The following is a 24,423-nucleotide window of genomic DNA, read 5'->3' as shown; positions in this document are numbered from 1 at the left end:
CCCTGAGTTAACGCAAATTTTCAAAAACAGTAAATCCCAATTAAACTTGGGGTAAATTTGGGGTCTGCTCTGATGTTAGGTTTGATGTGATCGGTACTTTTCTTGAAAAACATCAATACAGAGCAGTCAGCATAATGATAACAACAGCGTTGTTATTTTTCTACTATTCCTAAAAAGAAGTCAGGTTGATTAGTACATGTATAATACTACTATTTAAAGGGGCATAGTCCTGATTTTGGTCAAACATTATTTTTCCGATCTTAATATTTACAATGCTTCAGAATGGTATTTTTAATAAGCAGCCGAAATTTGAGTGTTTTTTTAGAGTTATAAGTGAGTCACAGAGCTTGAAATTCTTCGTTTTGTAAACAAAGCGTTTGTTGACATTTTAAACGTTGAAGTAAAAATTTCAGTTTTAACCTAAACGAAGGTGTTAAACGTTAGGAACTGTTAATCTATGCTTAAACTACAATTAAAAGATAGACAAATAAGCTGGAAGACGATTTTTATTTGTATATTGAACATATGTAAACAAAAACAGGGCACGAGCCTTGTTTACATGACACAGAATTGTGAGCTCTGTATCTTGCTTATAACTCTACGAATGACTCTCAAATTTTACTTGATCATTAGAAATGCATCTCTGAAGCATTGTTAATAATAAAAACATAAAAATAGAATTTGACCATAATCGTGATCATGCCCCTTTAAATGTTACACCACAAAAATATGTTCTTTATTAATTCAATGTTTGCAGAATGCGGTCCAAATGTTGTTTTAAGTTCATATATAATGCCAGGAGTCTTACCGATACCGGGACGGCGTTGTAGTATGTCCCTCGGCCTTTTACGTGTGATGAAAGAATGATTCTTATCTTGTCAGCTGAAAGACAGGCATACATTGTATTTGCTTAATCAATAATAGCAAGATGTCAATAATTACAGGCTGAGACATATTTTTGTTGTTTCGAATTCTGTTTTTAAAACAAATGATTTCTAATAAATTTTTCCTTGCAATATCTATTACTTAATAGCAGCATTATTTTTATTAAAAATGTTGCTTATTTAACAAAATGCACTATTCCAATTTGTGCCCAACTTAAAATATAATTTATGATTTTATTTATTTGTATAGTAATTTTATTCTATATTTTCAAATCAAAAGTTTTGGTAAATGTACCTACCTGGCAAAACGCTGCTGTCCATGTTCAGAGAAATATTTTCATGTCCACAGGACTTCTCATTTTCATGAAATACTGGCTTTAAAGATTCTAGTTCCTGAAATATTCACAAGTGTGTAGGTCAAGCATATTTTAGCATATCATTGTATAGCATATGATATTTCGCTTCCGATTTTCCCGAGAATAAAAAATCACAGTGGTCTTACATTAAATTGCGTTCTTAATCTCGAAAAATTGACAGCTTTATTTGATGACATCAGGGATTCAACTTCAAGGACGAAATTCTCCTTCGTAAGTAGATAGCTTTTGACCCGGAACGACTCATATAACACACGATAAAGGAATTTGTACTGGTCCTGTTAAAAACATAAGATATAACAGACACTTCATGTAGATAATTTGTTAGCGTTAAAAAAATGTTTTGAATCTTCATGGTATACACACAGTTTTTTTTTCATTAAAACTTACCAGGTTTTGGATCATGTTCATTCGGTCTTCCCTCATCGTGTGGACATACTCCACAATGTTTATACTGCCTTCCTTTATTCCATGTCGGTATAAAGCATCTAAGGCTATAAATGTCCCGGTACGTCCTATACCAGCGCTAAAAATATTGTAATAGATAATAGGCATAAATGATGCAAACGGTTACTTTTTTATAAGAAATAATGGAAAGAGCAAAATTATTACCGAATTAAAAATAATGAAAAGGTCACTAATTGACCTCATGATCATTGCCAAAATTTTAAGAGCACAATTTTAAAACAAATGTATTTTTGCATTATATTCATTATATTATTTCTATCTCAATATCTGTAGATATAATTTCAGAATCTTTTAGCATTTAATACAAAATCTTAATCATAAAGTCTTTCTTTGCCCTATTTTATGGGTATGGGCATGCGATAGTGTTGTTAATTTATAAAAAAAAAATATTTGTAAAAGTGAACAAATATATTTGTTGATGAATATTTGGGGTGTATACCTCAATATTCGTTATATACCACTTATAATAATATCTTATTTTACCTGCAATGAACAAGTAGTTTATGTTCGGGTTTTTCTTCCATTGCCTTTGTCACATACTGATAATACACAAGGAGTTCCATAGGGTTAGGTGTGCCATGATCCGGCCACGCTGTGTACTGTAGGTGAGTAACCTGGCGATTTTCTTTGGTCTGCAATTAGAATCGCAAAAATATTGTAGAATCACAAAAAAGGCTTAAGGAAGGAGTCTTTTCTGGTTTTCGACTTGTCAAACGTTAATTTGATTCATTGTTTATTAAACCAAGATGAAAGGAATTTAAAAAAGTATATTTTTCTTTCTTTTTTATGATCATACAACTTGGCATAGAAAAAGTAATAAAAGTAATAAATGTTTACAATCTAACAAGAACTATCTTTTTGGCGTAAAAATATCACATGTTTCGCAATTCAGAATTGCTGAGATTAAAGAGACTGTTTTCGCATTTTAAAAACAATAACATTAATGTTGGATTTTTTTTACTAATGTGAACTCATGATATGATATTTGGGTTTTAGAATATGTTTTTAGAATATGATTTGCCTATCAAATTACATATTTATAACCATTTTAAAGCGCCCATTCTATACATGGATTTTTGTGGAAACAATCACTAAAATCATTTTTCTCTCTCATTAAATGGTCGATATATTAGCTTTTCTGTCAATTTATATCTTTATATAAAGTCTTCTTTATACATAAAAATCAGAAATATTTCATTATTAGAAGCATAAAAAAAAATAATCAAAATTTAAGAAAATTAGAGGAAATACATACAGGCAATGCAATATTAATTTTAGTATAAATATGTATTCCAATTAAGTAGTTTAAGCTAATAGATATTTTAATATTCTATCATTTCATTGAAGAATAGAATCATCAAATTAAAACAAATGTCTACAGAACTAGAAAGAGCTACACTTATTTTTATCATCCTTTACGTTGAGGGAAAAGGTAGTGACCTTGACCTGACTTTTATGTAAAAACAAAAATGTCAAATTTGATTTAACTGATAGAATCATTTGGTAATATGATCCCTTTGACTGTCAAAATTTCATGAATTTCTTATTATAAGAAGTTTGTTTGATAACGAGAAGACTCCTTCCCTAAGAGAAATACATCACTTTTATCTTACCAGAAAACTACTCACGATTATCATTAATCTAATACGTGTGGTGTATACAGCGTATGTGATAAACCTTGTCTTTATTAGACGGGTGATGTCTTATCAAATACTTCCGATCCGAACTATTTTTGACACAGACCTTCGTTTCAACGCTTGAGTAATATTTTTTTTAAAGATTTTCCTGTATATACTACATCTACTATTTCTACTATCAAAAATTGAATTTGTCGAAGATATAAGTTATAAATGTGAAGAAAAACGTATAAATTTGTTGTTGATGAAACTCCAAACAACGTTTGCTATCACGGACTTCATTCTGACGACGTGATGAAAACAGAACGCTTTGGTTGTGTTTCTTTACAAGAACCTACCGAAATAATGCCTCCAAAGACTTTTATTTCACCTCCAGTAAGCATTCTCACTAAATATTTTCAACTTCGAATCATAAGTTTTTTGTTTTATAAAGCATCAATTCTTTGTTCGAGTCAATTCAAACTAGGTGAACATTCGCAACTTTGGGATGTCAACACACTTGGCTATTCAAGTCAAGAGAATCTTCACGTTTAAACAGATAAACTTACCTCCAAAATGACGTACTTAATTCTATTGTGCAAGGTCACAATAACCGCATAACACAACGATGCATTATTGATTTGGTTCATGATATAGATCAAAACATATGAAATAAATAGAACATCTACAATTGTGTGATTTTATATTTGCTTCATCCAACTCGTTGAAATGATTATTTATTCTTAAGTATAGCCTTGAGTATATACATAACCTCAACTCGTTGGTTAAAGCAAATATAAAATCACACAATATAGATATTCTCTATTGATTTCACATGTTATCTAATCAATTAAATAAAAAATAAAAATATGCATGACTCCATTTTGAAAACAAAATTCCAAGAAAATATCCATCATACACAAGAGACTTGTCAAAGACAGACAAATGAAAATTCTGTGTAAACCCGACTTTCTAAATGATATTTGAAAAAGAAATAAGGTAAATTTCATGAAATATGTAATATTCTATGTTGGACCACATTCAATTTTTAATCATCGGCTTTTAATGGCGAAATTTTTTTATTGCTATAACACCCCTGCGAATGTGTCCGGAATGTTTTCTTTATCGTTGCTAAGTATGTAATAAATCCAGAGGTGCTCGAATGAAAGTTCACGAGACTTCACCGAGATTTGTTCAGTCCCTGTGAAATTTCAAGCGGAAGTATAAGTGTTCGGATAATATTCTCAAAATACGTAAGTACTGTTCGATTTTCATATCATATATGAATATATATAACACATCAACATCTTTTAAGATGTATGTCTTATTTCACCAGCTAGCGGTTTTTTTTTTAAATTAAACGATATTACTCAGAACAGAGTTATCGTTGGTGTTTAAGCACATGTAGAGTGGTTGATGATATAAACATTGGGTTGCTTCAGAAAAGCATAGCCATGTTTGATGCTTGTGGTGTGCAATACCATGTTTTTAAAAAAATAATGGTTGAATGTGTTGCATAAAACCCTAGTATATCGAGCCATTTTCAAGGAACGTTCTGCATAAAATAGTACAGTCTGTTTCACTATTGATGTTATTACTAGGGCAGGCGCAGATCGAAAATTAATTCTTAGGGGGATCTCTATTACGCATGTTAATTTTCGCAACAGCAGAAAAAAAACTATTTTTTGTATTGTCACATTTATTTCTAGAACACATTTTATCCTCCAATAAATGAAGATAAAGTTTAAAATCAATAAACTTCTAGAATTAATATTTGAGTACAAGTACCTAGATTCTCTAAAATAGACTATAAACACGAGGCACGATTTTTACTGCGAAACTGAAAGGGTCAATTAAAACCACGTGATCTAAAATTTAAATGACAATAACATTCGCAGGGGTGATAATACGACCCTACATGTTAACATGTTAGTCTTTTACCTTTTCGTTTCTAAGTCGAAGTTGATGAATTAAAAAACTAGAGTAGGTTTTCTCAGATTCAAGGAGAATACACATTTTGTTGGCTTTGGTTTGACTTCCGGTGATTTCCGGCCAATATTTTACACATTTAACCTGATAAATAAAAAAATAGTTTAACATCCCAATAAAAAATTAAATTTGATTTATTAAAAAATAATAACATTGTAAAGATTGTTTGTTTAAGAAACTGTTAAAATGATTGTTTTTACAAGCATCAATATATTTCATAGATTGTATACATTTGATAAATCAACTAGTCTACGAAACGTAATTTCTTTACCTGATATAGAATTATTAATAAAAATTAATGATAACAAAATTTTGAAAAAATAAAAGAAAACATACTTTTTCTCCCTCTAAAAGACTTGTTACCATAGCAATAACATAGACATCCTCCTGCCAGACCATTTGCCAAAAATCATCTATTGTGTTTGACTTAGGGCCTGGAAACCAATTTCAGAGGTAATGATTAGTTTTTTCATAAGTAAGTAATTTAGTAATTTATTTATCAATATTAACATTTGTATATATTTTCAAGTGTAATATCAACAGTAAGCATAGATTTAACACCCGTTCCATCGGGCCTATATGCAACTTTAAACACATTATGCATGAAAAAAGAAAAGAAAATAACACAGCATCAAGCGGTAAAAAATATACATGCATAAGTATAAAGCTTCTGTTAGAACCCTTTGGTTTGCACCCCTTGTGTTGATTTAACAGTGTATATAATACAGTGTATGTTAATATATAGATATATTAATTAGTAGCAATGCAATAACATGAAGTCACGTAAAGGTTTAATTGTTTAATTATAATAGAGTATCACTATAGCAGCTTTGGTCTTACCTTGGGACGCAATATAAGCCGGTGTTTTGTACGTATTCTGCATCAAAAGGAGAAAGATATCAAATATAAGACTGAGAATTAAAATTATAACTTTTAACAGATACATATAAGTAATTATTATTCAGTTCATTAATCACGATAATTAGTATTTGAATTAATACATCGTGTTGTTTTGTTAACGCATATAATAATCTCAAATATTTGAGCAACACTGGCTCTTCATATAAACTTGTACCTCCTATTTAAATAGTTAAATTTCTATTTTCAAATATTTTACCAACTTGTGGATATAAAATGTTAAATACTTGCAACCTTTTCGTTTATCATTTTATATACAGATTTAAGAATGGTGATTTAATCGAAATTCAAACAGAAACTAAGTTAGTACAAGAAGAAAATCCTCACCTTTATGAAATTTGCGTTGATATAATCCTGTGATTTATCCTGGTACCGTAAAATAATTCTTGAATGGTCATCTTGAATCAATATTGATATTCAGTAAGTAAAATATATTGCATCCGCAAAAACGCATTAATCATTAAATAAGATGTTGTTCTTATTAATCATTAAGTATTATTATCATTAATAATTATCATAATTAATCACTGTCTTTAACACATGTATTACACGCATACAATTTCTCAATCTACAAGTATCAATTTATCTATCTGTCTATCTATCGATCGATTGATCTGCATGTATCTATGTATGTATCTTTCTTTAATTGATGCTTTAATCATAATTTGGTATTAATGTATATAATTATCAGTCGATGTCTTACAAGGAAAGGTTGTTTTGAATCTGTTCTTTGGAATATTTTCCGGCAGTTTCCCAGCTGTACAAAGTTTATCGGGCTGTTCGCCATATGGAATAGACTGTTAACATATAAAAAACAACAAGTGTAGTCAGTGCCTGTTAAGCGATTTAGAAGTGTATTTTTCATGAAAAACTAATTTAATTACACATTCCTAACTGTTGATCAACTTAATATAATTTGTTTAAATATAATGTATCCTTTAGAAACAACATATTTTTTGTTTAAAAAATGTTGTAATTTACAGCATTCAATGTTGTTACTGTTGTCAGGAATGAATTTTATGCTACGTATCCTACTTTAAATTCTTTATGAAATTCCTTATCTGAATCCTTTTCCAACCATTGAATAGAGGCAAAAATGTCTAAGATTTTGATGTCTTTATGGCAAATCTGGGTTTGGTTGTAATATACATTCTCAGTTTCATTTTCCTTTAACTCGATATCTTCATCATCATCTATATATTAAATGTTCAAAACAAATTTCAGGTTAGAACTGCACATAGATCCTCAAATCAAAAGTGAGAACTAATAAACACCAACATTTAGTTTTATCTTTCTCTTGTACTTACATAAGGAAAGATGTTATAGCCATGATACATGAAAACATAGATACGTACCTAATTCACAAATCTCCTGCAGACTAACCTCTCGATTTCTTTTGCTTCCATTATGGCGTCTTCTAAACATTAAACAAACAAATGTAAAAACAATATCCAAAATGGTATCTCATGAAAACGACTAACAATGCATTACACATCATAACAATACAAAATAACTATACCTCAGAATAACTATGAACACAATCGAAGATACTATGACTACAACTAGACCAATTACTGGTCCAACAGTGACAACTAAGCTTGGACCTCCGTCTTTGTCAAGTAGTTCACGAGAGATAAATCCTAGAATGAATCAGGTTATTATCATAATAATGAGCGGAGAAACACAGTTTACCTGTATAACTCAAAGTATTTGTAAACGAAAACTCGAATAGGTGTAATTTTTAGGAAATCACTTTTCATAATAAAGACTGCACGAAAACGCAAGAATGAAGTGAAAAACTAGTAGAACAAACATGTATCTTATTTTAGTCGTAATGGTAAAGTAGAATATAAGGGTGCTCTCTTTAACTTACTTTCGGTACAGAAATCATTCATCCATCCTGGTAAACACTGGGAACACATTCCATTCGTCCTGTTGCACGGTAGATTATCTAAACAGTTTCCACTACAGTTCTGCATACAGTCTTTACCAAAAGTGCCAGTTGTACAGGCTTTAAAGATACAAGATAAGTGATATAACAAACAAACACATATTCAATTACAAAATATCTGCTATAGATTATACTGATAATTGGCCATGGTCTTTTTATGACAAGATTAATATTCAGCAGACTTTCAAAAACATTTGAGTTGTACCAAAATCCATAATTTATAAGATGTCTGAATTACTTTTTGTTGTTGTTCCTTGATTAAATAATGCAATACACATAAATTTTAGTGGACGCTTCCGTTCATAGATTTATATGATGCAATTGACTTACTACTTCGACAAAATTGACCTCTGAATCCATTCTGACAACCTTTTATACACGTTCCATTTACGTGATTGCAAGTTAGATTTTTAAAACAGTTTCCACACGTTTCCGAACAGTTCCCTCCGTACTTAGAATGTGGACAAGCTACAAAAAAGAAAATACTCGGGTTGCAATATTTTTTTTGGACACATGAAAGAAAGAGTAGGAAAACAATATAACATCTCCTTTCAAAATCATTACATGCATTAGTAAATGATGCATTAGTAAATGATGTTATCCGACAATGTATTACATATATTAGGTAATATTAAGGAGTAGTAGTACAATTTATAAAATTAAAGTGTTTGCTTACTATCATTACAGTGGTCTCCTGTATATCCGTCCATACAACCTTCCAAACAGGTGCCCGAAGTTCCATCACACATGTTGTTCTTACAATATTCGCTACATGGCGCTTCACAGTTTGGACCATATAAACCAGCTTTGCATTCTGCATTGATTAAAAGTTTACCATTTTTTAATCCATTGAGCTTTTATAATTTGTTTATTATACATTGAAGAACATTAGGAACATTAAAATACATTATTATTGTAAATAATAACAATTATGTAAATTGTGATATGTTATTTTTATGCCAGTACCAAAAAATATCAAAATATAATGGTAATTGTAATTTTTGAATATTTAGCTGATCTTCTGTACTTGTTTTCATCAGCCAATCAGAGGCGGCGTTTTGTCGCGCGATGTTTCGACTACGTCATTTTAACTGTCAACATGTTTGTAAATACCGCAATCTTACTAGCATTATTGATTTTATTGGTTTGAACAATGCGATCCATACAAGGGTCACAGCTTAAGGATAGGGGCACCCACACATGCGACACATTTTGGTTATTCTGAAAACTGCATTTAAAAAATGGGAAGATGGAATTCTGATGCTATTCGCAGATACATATGTTTTTCAAGCTTTACACTTTAAATAGTATAGCAAATGCTATGTATATATAATTTTATTGGAAGGTTTACACAGTTCAAAAATTAACTGTTGTGTATTATAATTATATCTGATATGCATTGCCTGTGTTTTAATTCCATGTATACATTAGTTGCATGTCAAAATTCTATTTTCATCGCAATTCCCGATCAGTTGTCTTACATTGGACATTATTCAAAGTGTGATCCATGTATAACATTTATCTATATAATGTTGTTTCACACAACATACATGTAACACAGGTCAGAAGTAAATAGTTGAATAGATTTGAACCATTGTTTCTGTTGTGTGACTTTGTCATTCGAGTTACATGTGCCTACTGGCTCATCTGGCAATGTTTGATTATATATGTCTTTTAAAACATGTTTGATAGTAAAGAAACTTTTTACATGTATATTATACTGTTATATAAACACAGGGCAGAAGTCAAATGATATGTTTATGTTTGCAAAGATAAAGATAAAATGTTCCTAATGGTATTCAAATTAATAACTGGTTTGTTTATATAGATATGTGCCTTCATGGTGTGTTAATATTTATATCGCCATATAAGACATGGATTAGTCTTTGCAATATATGTTGTATGTACTGCCATCTTTTAAATTGTTGACTACCATGATCTGGCTAGTCCACCTTGTGTGGGGTCTTTTGTGCAAACCTGCTGTTTTGCTTTTGGTGGCTGTTTTTGTAAAAAAATATTTTTTTTGTATGCATTTTTGGTATAGTAGATATTGTATAGATCTTTGTTTAATCTGGGGGAGGTCATTTGCTCACATTTTAAAACTAACATTCAATGTCTGGTAATGGTTATCATGACTGTAATTGATATTATTGCCTGATTTTTCTTATTAGCAAAAATGAATGGCAGTGTATACACAAAACCATGTTTTATGTTTTTTCTATCAATCCTAGCCAAATCAACAATACCACATAAAAATATTAATGTTTTGGAAACATCTTGCTTTGTTGTATGATAACCATCACGGTAGTTAACGTGAACTTTAAATCCTTTGGAAACATTCTATTATATACAAGCATGTAATGATCGTCTGTCCACAAATATTTTCTCATACAAATACAAAGATGTAGCGTATTATTTATAGTTTACAATGAACCTATGCATGCTGAAGCCTGCAATCCTGGCAGAGCGCACCCCAACTCATCACATTGACCAGACACGATATCACAGGTTCCACTTTTACACAAACCACATGTTTTGGAGCAGTTTTCACCATAAAACCCTACATCACACCCTGGATGAAATAAAAAGAATTTTAATTCTGCTAATTTTGTGAATAACGTAAATTTTAAAAAGGTGATATTATTTTTGAATTGTGTAACTATCGATAAAAAATATTACCATAAACTTGTACTTCACATATCTCAAGCATTGGCACCCTATCTTCTGACGAATTGTGCGACTGATAAAACCATATATATTGAGTTGTTGCCAGACACTCGTTTTCATTAATGGATGGAAGGTTAGGACTCATTGGATCTCTATAGCACGAAGAATTCGGCCAAGACTCATTAGATACAAGTATAGAATATCCGGGTAGTCGTATCGTGTTTTTCCCATCTGTTCCTTTAAATAAAATTAAATTCAAAAACAAAACAAACATATTTTCAGTTAGAGAAAAGTAAGTAAGTAAGTCTTATATTTACAAAGATACGGTGAATGATGTACACAAAAATTAAACGTTTTATCCGTCATTTTTCGATATTCATGTTTGCAACAGATCGCGAAAAAACAAGTCGTGTAGCTCTGAATGAACGGATTTTTGAGCTACAGTTCCATTCATGCAAAACGCACTATTTATCGCGCACAAAAGGCCGCGCGCGGTTTTGGACTATTAGACTATTTAAGAAGATAAGGACCATGTGTGGTATGGTCAAATATCTGCCCCCGATTTCAAGCAATTTTTAAATAGTATCGTATAAAAATCAAATCTTCACAAATCATTGTATAGAGGATGCCTTTAACTTTAATCTTGATTTTAGTCATCATTGCTCATTCGCTGTTTATCTATGACGTCACCTTAATGACCTAATTCCCGCAAATTTGCAAAGAAAAGAAAATATTCTCATTTTTGCTCTATATTTTGCATTCGGAAGTATAGAGAGCAGGTCTGCTCAAGTGCGATTTTAGGCTGGGTCGCGGGTTTACCCCATAAAAAATCTCACCAGAAAACATACCCTGAAAATTTGTCAAATCGTTCTGTAGTATTTACAGTTTATTATATAAGATTTTTATCAAATTTGCCTATGCTATTTTTATGCAATACCGCCTAGAATTTGGTATTGTTGATGGTGCTGTTTTGACGCTTTTCTAATGATTACATAGGAGAATGAGCATTTCTCGAGACTGGGTTATTTTTGAAATAATTGCAAGTAACTTTTAAACAATTTAGACAAATTTATCAACTGTTTCTGTGCGAAAAGAAAAAGTGATTTATAAGAAATTTATGTAAAAAAAGTTATATGTGTTCTCGCTAGATTTTTTGCTATTTTTTCTTTATTTTTGATAATTTTACCAAAAATTGCCTTATTTTCCGTATTTGACGTCGTGAGTACGACGTCATTAATTTTTAACCCGTTCCGCTTGTTTAGTGATAACTTAATAATCAGGTTTAGACTTCTAAAGCTAAAACTAGTAGCTTACATTTCTGAAAAGGCAGTTTTGGAGAGTAAGAAAATAATACAGAGATTAAAAAAAACATAACTTTACTATGAATTCGAAGTTATAAGGCCTCGTGTACTCCCGATTAGCATTGGCCCGTAATAAACAATAATTCTTAATTTTGCTTTTGTATTATACAAACATTCTTTCTTTTTTTTTAAGTTATAATGATTTGTTTAGTTGCTATTAAAGGTATTAAATTAAAAAGCCCACTTTTGTCCTCTTATTCTAAATCAGAGAATGCAGAGCATAATATAGTTTATATCTAAAATTTAGAGGAAAGGGTGGTACAAACGTTAAAGTGGGTTCCCCATTTCCACTTTCTTTTGTTGAAATGTTATGTTAATGTAAATATATGAAATAGTCTTAAATCTAGAAAACGGATGATATTCGTAAGAAATGGACTTTTATTTTGGTTATCAAAATCTACACAACTAATTTAGAAAATTTAATTCCAAGCTTTGCTACTCCCTTTTTTCGGTCAAAATAGTTACGATATACTTACTATTAATGCTTGTAAACTTTTATTTGAAGAATTATTACCGACCTAAACTATTATACAGACAACTCTCTCTCTCTTTCTCTCTCTCGCTCTCTCTCTCTCTCTCTAAAAGTTCGAGACTTCATGACTGTCATTACTTAGCTTTTATGTACTTTCGCATAGAGTTAAAAAGTAACGCTTCAGTTCTTGATAATAATCTACGTAGTTATGATGTATTGCTTCAAATCTGCATTTCTAACTTACGAATCTTACATGAAAACTAGGACTTGGTATGAATTACTACTACAGTATTTACACTATAAACCTAAATCGAATTACTATATTATAACTAAGAGCTTTTGACGTTAGAAAATGTGAAACTTTGAGATGTCTCCGTTATGATGTCATAAACAAATGTGCACAAAACAGCCTCTCGAGTTGTCTAAATTGAGTACAGAATTTGATTACGAAAGCAAACCCGCTACCCACCTTAACATATGTTTTTTCTTCAGATAGTTATACACATTATACTAAAAAATTATACTTGAGCAAGCCTGCGCTCGATGTTTCCTAGTCAAAAAACCATCGGAAAACACCCATAGTTTGCTACCAAACATAAATTTCTCAAAATAATGCAATCTTCATGACGCCGTTTCTACATTTTGACGTCACTGTGGTGATAACCTTTTAGACCTTTATTTTCAATATGATTTTAACTATCTTTAACCTTATTTTACAGCTCTTTCAAAAACGTTGATTTTGGGGGCAAAAAATGCATAAAACCGCACATAGTCTTTGTTAATAGTTTTATACCAAGAAATTCTTGTTATATGTTTTTTGAAGCGTGCTAGATTCACGTCGAGTCGAGAGTCGCAAATTTTACTTGTAAAAAATCTGCACCATCTATTTTACGCGACTTGTGAGGGTGTTTAAAAGATATTTAGAGGAAATATAATAAAATTTACTTAATGTTGTTTGATGTAAAACGTTTTAGAATATTTTTTCAAAGTTGCTTAACAAGACAAGTTTTTGTGCGCAATGAATATACATTGTTATTGTATAGACGGAAGTGTAGTTCTATGGTCAATTAAAATGGTTTTTATTTTGTGGACCAATACATAAACTATGTATTTTAAATATTGATAAAAACATTTACATAGTATAGACACCTAAATTCGATTTTACTTTTTTTATAACTAATTTTTTTTTATTCAAAAATAATGAAATGCAATTAAAATCTGTAACATCAAGACAATTAAGTTAAATTCAAATTTGAAATCTATGTAACCCATACTTATTATGTATTAAGATATTAATATTTAAATATTTAAAGGTATATAGTATTAATTAAATATATTGAAACATTGATTAATTTCTTTAATATAGCATGCACTACTAAAAACAGTACATACTGTCAGTCCTGTACCAGAATTTGACAGACTTGATGCTGTACACTTTTCTAAGGTTAATTCGAAGCCAAGCTTCCTTAATGTTGCGTTCATCACTTGTATGAGAGCAATATATGATATTTTGGGTGAAATTTTCGTCCACTGCATACTGTGCTTTAAAAGTTCCAAATTGTGAGCTGCTTGTCGCAAGTGTGTTTCCTTTACTAACAAACTGATCTGTCAAAAACAAATATAAAGACACACATACAAAATTAAACATGATGTATGTTAACAGATATAACGAATGTCTGTAAAATAAGAGAAAATGCGTCCAAAAACGCGTTTTATTCATATATTAAAAAAATGATATTCTAAAATATTTCAAGGAACGGTGTGGATTTTTCTCAGAGGCACACGGTAGTAAGTAATAGAAAACATCGTTTAACCTTATTTAAAACCTATTTATCTAGAAACTTAATTTGCTGATATTTGTAGTACATGTGCAACGCATTCTGTAAATTATCGTGTACTGTGTGGTCTCTAAGGCAGAAAATAAAAAAGTCACATTTTAGAACTTAATATAGCTTCTGCCAAACCATTGTATACTGTTTTTTTTTTTTTAAATAAACAGCTGCAATCGATTGTCCTTGAAACAAAATATTGTTGATTGATTACTGTGTTAGTGAAAAATAGTATTAAGAGAACTAAGAAAATATGAAAATAACAATTTGGTGTTGTATGGATTGAAAGAAACTGATTCTATATATCATAATGTTGTAGTATAAAAATCAATTTCAATTCATTACTTACTGTAAGTTGTAGTTTTTACGATAAACAAATAAGCCATGAATACCACCAGGAACAAGCCCATTTTCGGTGTATAGTAGCTTCGTTTATACCAAACTGTTTCCTTTCTGGATAGCGTTTATCTGTGAACATAAAACATCTAACAATTGCTGATCAAAAATATATGTTTCCGCAATAAAGGTCAATCGTTTAAAATTTAATTTCGGAATAGTATCATTTAGGTTTATAAAGCATATCCATAAAAACATCTTAATTTCGTTAATATTCTAGATCATCGGTTTTTTGTTGATAAATGTTCACCGACCCTCAGTCTAAGAGTATTATATCGATCATAAAGATGTTAGTTGTTATTCAGACTTTATAAATGGAATGAAATAGAAAGAAATTTATTTCTGGTTTCCATTCACTTGACAAAGTTATTTGAAATTTGGTCACGACGAAAATAATGGAATAAATATACAATTTGAGATCAGATTCAAAAAGGTTTTACCAGTGCATGAGTGGCTCGAACCCCTTTACCTACATGTATACTGTTGTCATATGATTTTATGGTACTGCGTAATATTGAACTCGGTTTTAATATATTATGCAAGATTATGAATCCGGGTTTAATACAGCGTTCCAAAATATCGAACTGCCTTTTAAATATTAAACCCTTCTTTCAAATTATTATGGCTATGGTATTATAAACCTCTTGCTATTTCAAATCCTATTGGAGAGGGGGTTCAAAATATATATTGAACCTTCCCTCTAATTTCGTGCTTTTTGAATAGGGGGTTCATTATAATGATGGCTGCAAAATATTGACTATTGACACCCCCCCCCCCCCCTTGATTTTCTATGCGATTGAAGAGGGGGTTCAATTATTTTGGGCGCTAAATATTGAACTCCCGTCCCCTTTCTAATTTTCATAGGAGAGGGGGATTAAAATATTATTGCTGTAATATATTGAACCCCCACCTATTACCAGCTCTAATTATTATCTAATTATTACTATTATTATTATTAGTTTCTAATTTCCTCCTAAGATGTGGTACAACTAATTTTGACCGCAAAATATTGAACCTACTCCCTCCGCCCCACTGCTCTTTAATGCCTTACGGGGTTCAAAATATTATGGACGCGAAATATTAAACCCCTTCCTTTACCCGATCCAATTGCACAGGGGGATACAAAATAATTGCCAGGATATATTTAACTCCATAATTTTGTCCATTTTCCATTGCTGAGGGGTTTCTAAAAATTATGGTTGCAATAAATTGAAAACCCTTATTCTTTATTTCACTGGATAATGGGTTTTAAATATTATAACCTCCTATTTCCAAGCTTTCTGAAGAGGGGGTTCAAAATAGTATTGCCACGATAAATGACCTCCCCCCTTGTTTTTTTTTTAATTTTCATTGCTGTTGAAAAGGGGGTTCAAAACAATAATGGCTGCGAAATATTGAACAATACAACACCCCCATCTCTTCCCCTCCCCTCCCTTTTCTAATTACATTTCTTATTTAGATTGGTTTTAAAATAGATTTGCCGCAATAAACTACATCCACTTTCATTTCCTATTGCAAAAGGGGGGGTCAAGATAAAGTCTGTGAAATATTTTACACACCCATATATCTTTTTACAGTCAGTTCAAACATATTATTTACTACATACACCATTGCATAGCATAGCTTTGAAATCTCGTAGCATCTCTTACAATACAGTACCGATAATACCCAACCTAACTGAAAGTAAACCCCAACTTAATCCTGGGTGTACTTTCTGCGTTTACGCTGGGTTTACTCCAGGTTTACTAGAGTAGACCCAGAGTAATTCCGGATAAAACTAAAGTAACTCCAGAGTTGGCACAGAGAGTTAACCATGCCAGAAGTATACGCCTGAAAGCAGACGCTTACTGTATTCGGAATATGCAAGGAATTACAGGCAGTAGGATGGTTAGATTATCATAAAAGTCGAGTTTGCCTCACACTTCAATGCATACAGTTGACCTCAAAAACAATTTTAAAGTAAACCCAAATTAAACCCCGAGTAAACCCAAAGTAAACCCCGAGTAGACCAACATTTTCAAATAGTAAACACAGAGTAAACCCCAAGTAAACCTAAAAAGTAAAACCGGGGTTAAGTTGGGGTTTACTCTGGTCTAAGGTTGGGTCTGATCGGTACTATAGCATTGGAATCTCATATCAAAGCATACAATCTGATATATTCTCATTCGTCATATCATACAATAGCATAGCATACACTATGATTTTTAACTCAGTTTTTATGCTCTAATCTAAAAGAGTAAACTGTACACAGATTGGTGGTAAACTTCGGCTTCTTATCATTTTAATTCAAAATGTTTGGAACTTTTCTGTGTATAGAGGCGTGTTTGCTCAAATGCACAGCATACCATATCATTATGCAATTAATTTCATACCATATCATTATGCAATTAATTTCAACTTTTCAAAGCATGCAAATTTTATAGCGTTGCATCGAAATTTCAAAGCAAATCATTAAAATTGCATACCATAGCATAGGATATAGCTACTTGATTGAATTAATTGTTACTTTATGGTTGTTCTCAGGTGGGCGAAAAGGGGGCTTAAACTGGTGTACTGTGTATACAGAGGGTTGGTCAACATTCAATTCCCATACAGCCTTTATGGTATCCTTAATATATAATGACAGTAATAAGGGGGCTCAAAATATTTTGACTGCAAAATATTGAATCCTCCTCTAATTTGTTATCCATATTAGAGAGAGGGTTTAAACTTTTATGGCTGTGAAGTTACAATAATTGCCCTCCCCAACACCTCTTGATTTTCGATGCTTATTTAAGAGGGGGTTCAAGATATGTTATATCTATGAAATATTGAAACCCCTTCTTAGTTTTAATTTTGATCATTGAACCCCACTCTCATTCCAGCTTCATGCATACATATACAATAAATAGGCCAATTTGGAATTCATTTTTTTTTGGGGGGGGGGGGGGGGTAAATGGTGCCAAAAACGCAGCCATAATATTTATTGGGACTACAAAGTAGAAGTGGGTTCGTATATATCGCGGCTATTATATTGTGAAACCAACTCTCCAATAGCAAGTGGAAGTAGAAGGGGATTCAATATATCGCAGCCATAATATTGTTGACCCCCTCTCCAATTAATTAGAAATTTAAGTAGGGTTCAAATTATTGCAGCCTTACTTTGACAGACCTTCAATTGGGATCTGAAACGGAGGAGGGGGCATCGCGGGCAGATACCTTGGAAAACACTTCGATTAAACCAAAGTTAATAAATAAAATAAAATTATTGCGAATTGGAAAGAACATTATAGAACGGGGTGCCAATGAACGGGTTGACTAATTGACATCATGGTGGAAAGTGTAGGGCGAACCATGCATCGGGCAGATACTTTGAATCTGACAACTTTAGTTTAAAACTTCCATGCAAAATGATAATGATGCATAATCTAGCGTGTTTTAACTTTATATATACATTTTCATACTAAGACAGATTGGTTGTAAACCTTAAACATTAATTTGTAAACATTAACAGATTATTTCATTCTACGCGCGTATATATGGAAAGATGATAAATGAATAAAACGGGAAAGTTAAATGGGACCCCCTCCCCTCTCCAGATTGTTTTTTTTTTCTGAAAATCTCAATTGGGACAGTAATAGAAATTATACTGAAAATTGACCTAAAGAACCAAATATAGAGAGAGATAAAATAAATACCCATTCACTGGTTTGACATAAATACAATAAAGACGTTTTGTTTTTTTTTCAAGTAAGCTTCAACAAACCGGATTAAGCCAGATACATGCAAATGTGTGTATTATTCATTACAGTTTAGATTTTTCATCCTTGTCCGCTCCTCTAAATGTCCAACAATGCAGTTAATATTTCTTAAAAACGATCCCATTTCGAACAAGGAAGTAGAGAAGTGACAAGGATGAACCTACTTTAAAGCGTTCGTTGACTTGTGTCGCTCTAATGGCTAACGACATCAGTCGTTAGATCTACTGAATTCACTCTTCCTGGTAGTGAATGTTTTATTACTTATGCATTTTTTGATTTGTATTATTCCAAGTAAATAGAGTCTATATTTCTTTTAGCATTGTTTAAAAATGTAAAAAAAAAATGCTATTAATTTTGCATTCAAATAACAACATAAAGATTGAAGTCATTTTAATGTGAACATATGTACGTACGTATCCGTGCAAATCACCATTGTTAAATACAATTACTATAATGGTGTAGGAAAGTAAGAAGTACTTGCTTTTCCGATCCGACCTTTCTGTATAAGCCGACTTCTTTACCGCATCATTGAAATGTGTAAATTAACGTGAACCTATTTTCTAAATATTGCAAAAAATATTCAGTGAAAGTAAATTATCATTCAACTATACACCATTATCAGAAGAAACAGAAATTAAAACTTACTACATTAACACTTTCTGGCCTTCAACAGTCTAGTAATGAACATGTGGCAGTTGACTGATAACAGCAAAAGATTCCACTTTAGGAGTATATATGCACTAAATCAAGTAAAAAGGAAATGTTCATTAAACTCTTCCTGTACTTAACCCATTCTTCCGGGTAGCGAGTGTTTCATTGATATTGCATATATGTAATAGCCGATGTTTTATGAAGCGTCGACGGAGCGTGTAACATAAGTTTTTATTAAACTTTCATGTTAAATACTGAAATCTGATTGGTTTAGAGGCAGTTGATAATCAGTTCTATTACCCTCGGCGTTAGCAACACACTAAGCAACGAGTAACACAACGAATTGCTACATGCGCGTAAATTATGCGCGTACGGTTCGCCGTAGAATTCAGGTCATTTCTATATAAAAGCAGTAAAAAATTCTCTAAAACTTACTAAGACATTCAGTATAATAAAACAAATAGTGCCTGTTTGGGAGGAAAAAAGTTGATATTGACACCCCTCGAAAACCATTTTGAACCTCCGCTTCGCGTCGGTTGACAATGGTTTCCTCTGGGTGTCAATTTCAACTGTTTCCCTCCCAAAGGCATTATTTATATAATGCACACATCGTGATAATTTCAAACTGGTTTAGCAAAATTTAACAAAGCAAAACTAATAACGGTGCAAAAAAACCTTTTTACAAGTAAATATGTTGTGACTATGACAGGGTGATTTTTATTTATGGTTGCTCTCTTACATGAAAGCACATCTGTTAATATTCAAATTTAAATAAGAATGCTTTACGTGTAGTGAAAAAAAATTCTGTACAGATAAGAATAAAATAAATTTGAAATGATATTTGAGGTGGAGAGGATATTTAAGCATTGAATGTTTATTATTTGTCTGAAAATTACCGGGAGTGTACCGGGAGTGAAAAAGTCGCCGATTTATATGAAAGCTTTCATGCCATAAAATCAGGTATCGTTGTCGTGAATATTGCGGACCAAAGAAATTAAATAAAACAGAGCTCACTGAACCTTTAATAGCAATAACCATCAACAGGGATGTATATACTAACGGGGTAGGCAACTTCTACATTCGCCGTGTTTAATTCCCATGCTATCACGCGAACCTTGACAAGTTTGTAGAACTATGGTCAATCCCAGTAAAATATATAGGTTTTTAAAGCGATCTGGTTACACCATCGTTGGGGAAGCACTGTACTCGAGAACTTGTGTCTTTAAACACTGAAGCATTTAATTCGAGTTTAGGGACAATAAATATCGATAAGAACCAGTAAATCAATGACCGAAATAACTTTTTAAAAACAAAATGGCTGCCGATATGGCGGCGCCAAGACTGGAAGAAGTTTTTTTAGCCTTAGTACCCATGATTCAACTTTCATTTTATACTGAATTTCTTACATAATAACAAGTTACCATTAATCCTCCCTTCGCGAGGAGGGCTTAAGCTTAGCCCACCTCTCGCTACGCTCCGTATTTCATTCAATGTGCAATTAATTGGACAATAACCAACAATGAAAATTCTTTTGGGTGAGTACTTTAATTTCATGCGACCTTCAAAAAATAGCATGATAAAATAAGTAAAAAAACCGGTTCATTTATTTACAAGGTATAGAATGTGGTCGATATAAAAATGAAATAGTATGTCCTTCCTTTGTACTGAATAAGACAATTAGTCACTTATCTAGTTCAACTTGTGGTTCTGAAGGTAATAATTAATATTTCTAAAAGAAACCGAGAGAACATATAAGCATTTTTAAGAGATAAATATTCATTTATTGTTAGTTAATCTATGTGCCTAAAAATGAACATGCAAAACAAAAACCTCAATTAAAGTAAAATACAAATATTATCAAATAAAAATAATATCTAAAATAAGCATATTCAAAAATGTCCAGTTTTGAGAAAAAAAAATATGATACAAGATCTAAACAATTTGTGTAAGTTTGTTTCTGTTTGTATTTGGTTTTGTTTTGTTCATTTGTTTTGTTTGTTATGTTTTTTTTTTGGGGGGGGGGGGGGGGGGGAAGTGTTTTTGTTTTTGTTTTGCTTGTATGTGTTTTGATTTTGTTTTGTTTTTGTTTTTTTTTTATTTTGTTTTTTTTAAGGGAGGGGGGTTATTGGCAATGTACAAGCATTACTTTGGCTTAATCTATTGATCTTGTGTATATTTCATTGATTTGAAACGTTTAGATAGTTTAGAGTTAATCCATGTAAAATTTTGAAAACAAGAAATAATGTCTTGTACCAAAATATTTTGCCAGTGGCATTCCATTCAGTTGCTGAAGCAATTCTGATGTAGAGGTATACAATGTTTCTAATGTTTGTTAAGAAATATTCCCACAATTTTTAGACACATGTTCCATACCAATAACCGTACATTATGTTTTTGAAGATTAAATGTTAGCCTACTAATGTTCATTTTTTTAGTAATATTCATCGGATCTTTATGTAATATGAATTAAATCAATTAATATTAATACTTTGAAAACCTTGAATTTTTAATTTACATTGAATTTAATGATTTAAAATATAGCACTTCGTACCATTAAAAGAAAATTTTAGTACTCTTTTTTACCTAATACCAATATTGGCTATAATTGTGGTACATCATGCAATGTATACAATTTTAAATAGAGTAAATTACGTAATTGCAGTTTTGAGCATATATATGTTAATATTAGTATATCAAAGATACAGACGCAATATTGCTAAAGAAAATTGAATTACCGTATACCAGGGTTTTTTTTTCCGCGTCATGTTTTTTCCGCGATGTGGAACCAAGAACGGTATATAAGATTTACGCGAGTCAATATATAATATAATTCAAGATTGTTTAAACCTGTGAAGTTAGAGGGTAATCGTATCTGAGTTCCTGTTCTTTATAATGAAATAGTTGGACAATTAAACCATTTACACGATTTCCTTAATGTTAAATAATTTCCGATTATTATTTTCAGAGACGCAAACAGTCCTAAATAAAAAGATCATGTACCATTACATATACCAGTAGCTCAGGTATAATTAGACATCGGTTTACAGAAGAGAAGTGACCGTTTTAATAAGCTTGTCAATGGATTATTAAATATACTACGATGCTTATATTCCTGTTATCTGGCACTTGTCCTCATATCTCACAATTTCTACCTCTAAACTTACTGAACACAGTTCATTGTACTTTTACATACCTGTTTACCTCATAAAGAAACAGAGAACTATTATATAATACTATAAGAACAAAACTTTGCATCAAATTTACGCCGATATATTTTTCGCGATTCGAAAATCGTCGCGCACAAAGCGAAAATTGGATACACACGGAAAAAACCTGATATACGGTACTATGATCATGATAATATTACACAAAATGCCATCTATTATTTTCAGAATACATATAATATTTATGATTATATTTTGGTGCTAAAAGTAAATCTTAGATTTAAATTGTAATATATAACAATCAGTACTGAAATTTTAAAAAAACGGAACACAAGAGATCTATTTCCAACCACTCTTTTCTTAATTTGCTGTGGCTGTTGCACAAGTAAATACAATCAAGTGTTTGCATATACATTTTCTTCTTTCATTGTTGATTTACACTCGGTGTCCTCTGGTTCTGATTTTATATAATCGGCGACAATCTGACAGCATCGCAAGTACTCGTTCTGAAACAACCAGAAAATGAATCAACACTAAAATCATCCTACATGTACAATAAATATATATTTACCGGGTATATATATATATAGTATTGTAAAACATCTGAAGAAAATGAAAGCGCTTATGTTTTACTCGATCTTTGTGTTTTCATTTATTTAAGTTTTATATATATATATATATATATATATATATATATATATATATATATATATATATATATATATATATATAAGCACAGTTAAGGTTAATTTACATTAAAAAGAAATAAAACAATAAAATAAATGTTGTATGTAAATACACCCATTAGCGCTACCGTTGTAATATAGATATGCAACATCGATACAATGATCTATTTTTTACATACGTTGACGGTCTGTTTAAAAGTCAATACCATATGACAATTTCGTACTTCTTTGCTGTGTACTAGCAAGTGAGACCTTATTTTTATTACAGATGATAAGATATTACTTATTTTCCACTGAAAATACACTTTAAGTAACACTTCAAATGGTTCTTATTCAACATTAAATGCTATAAATTACAAAATCGTATTAGTTATATAGGATGTAAATAGGTTAGAGTTCAAGATTACACTAACTTTTAAAAAAGTTTTTAGCATTTATATAAATTTTATCAATTACATTTAAAAAAAAAAATAACATCTACATTTAAACTGGTGCGAATTAGCTTATCTAAAATTTAGTTTCTTTCGAATGTTTCTGTTGCTTTTTATGTTGAATTCATACTTTATGATCAACATATTAAAAGTTATACCATAGTGTTCCCCACTCTTTCTCCACCCCCTTTCACCCCCCCCCCCCCCAACTCATAGGTGATAAAAGCAAGTTTTCGAGATTGTTTGTGCATATATATGTCTGTCTGTCGGTGTATACACTTGTCTGTACATGTGCTTTTTTATCTTTGGTATGTGACTGTGTCTATATTATACTTATATTCTAAATCTCAAATGAAGTGAATATGTGATGTGTATGCACTGTCAACTAAACATATAAGAAGATGTGAATAATCTGTACATGAAAGTTTGAAAAAAAGAAAGAAGTTATACCACATCAGAAATCATTTCCGGACGTCGACTCTGTAGCTGTCTGACAATGGTGAACATGTCCACCTCCTGATCCTGTTGTAGTTGTTGTATGGCGTTATACACAGCACAAAACTCCCCACATCTGGACGCACCATCCCTGAAGAAAACAAAAGTGTTTTGAATTTGTTAATTTTTTCATATTTGTGTATATTCCTTACATGTAGAAGAATAAAAAAAATAAATAAAAGTAGAAAGCAAAAATTGAGTTATTTGTATTAAACCAATTTAAACTTTTCATTTTACTAAAGGTTTAGTTTTTCAATATTCACGGTTACAAGAACTTTATTTGTATTCAGCTTAAAACTCTGATTTTACACTGATCGTTTTTCCTAAAGAG

General features: G+C 31.2%; 1 pseudogene; it reads right to left on the bottom strand.

Moving 5' to 3' along the window:
* Positions 1-24,423, bottom strand: part of LOC128170667 (uncharacterized) — a 55,653-nt pseudogene that overhangs the window by 4,784 nt on the left and 26,446 nt on the right.

The sequence above is a fragment of the Crassostrea angulata genome, chromosome 2 (assembly GCF_025612915.1).
Source record: "Crassostrea angulata isolate pt1a10 chromosome 2, ASM2561291v2, whole genome shotgun sequence".
Taxonomy (NCBI): Eukaryota; Metazoa; Mollusca; class Bivalvia; order Ostreida; family Ostreidae; genus Magallana; species Magallana angulata.
The sequence above is the reverse complement of the archived record's forward strand: the minus strand, read 5'-3'. Positions and strand labels throughout refer to the sequence as shown.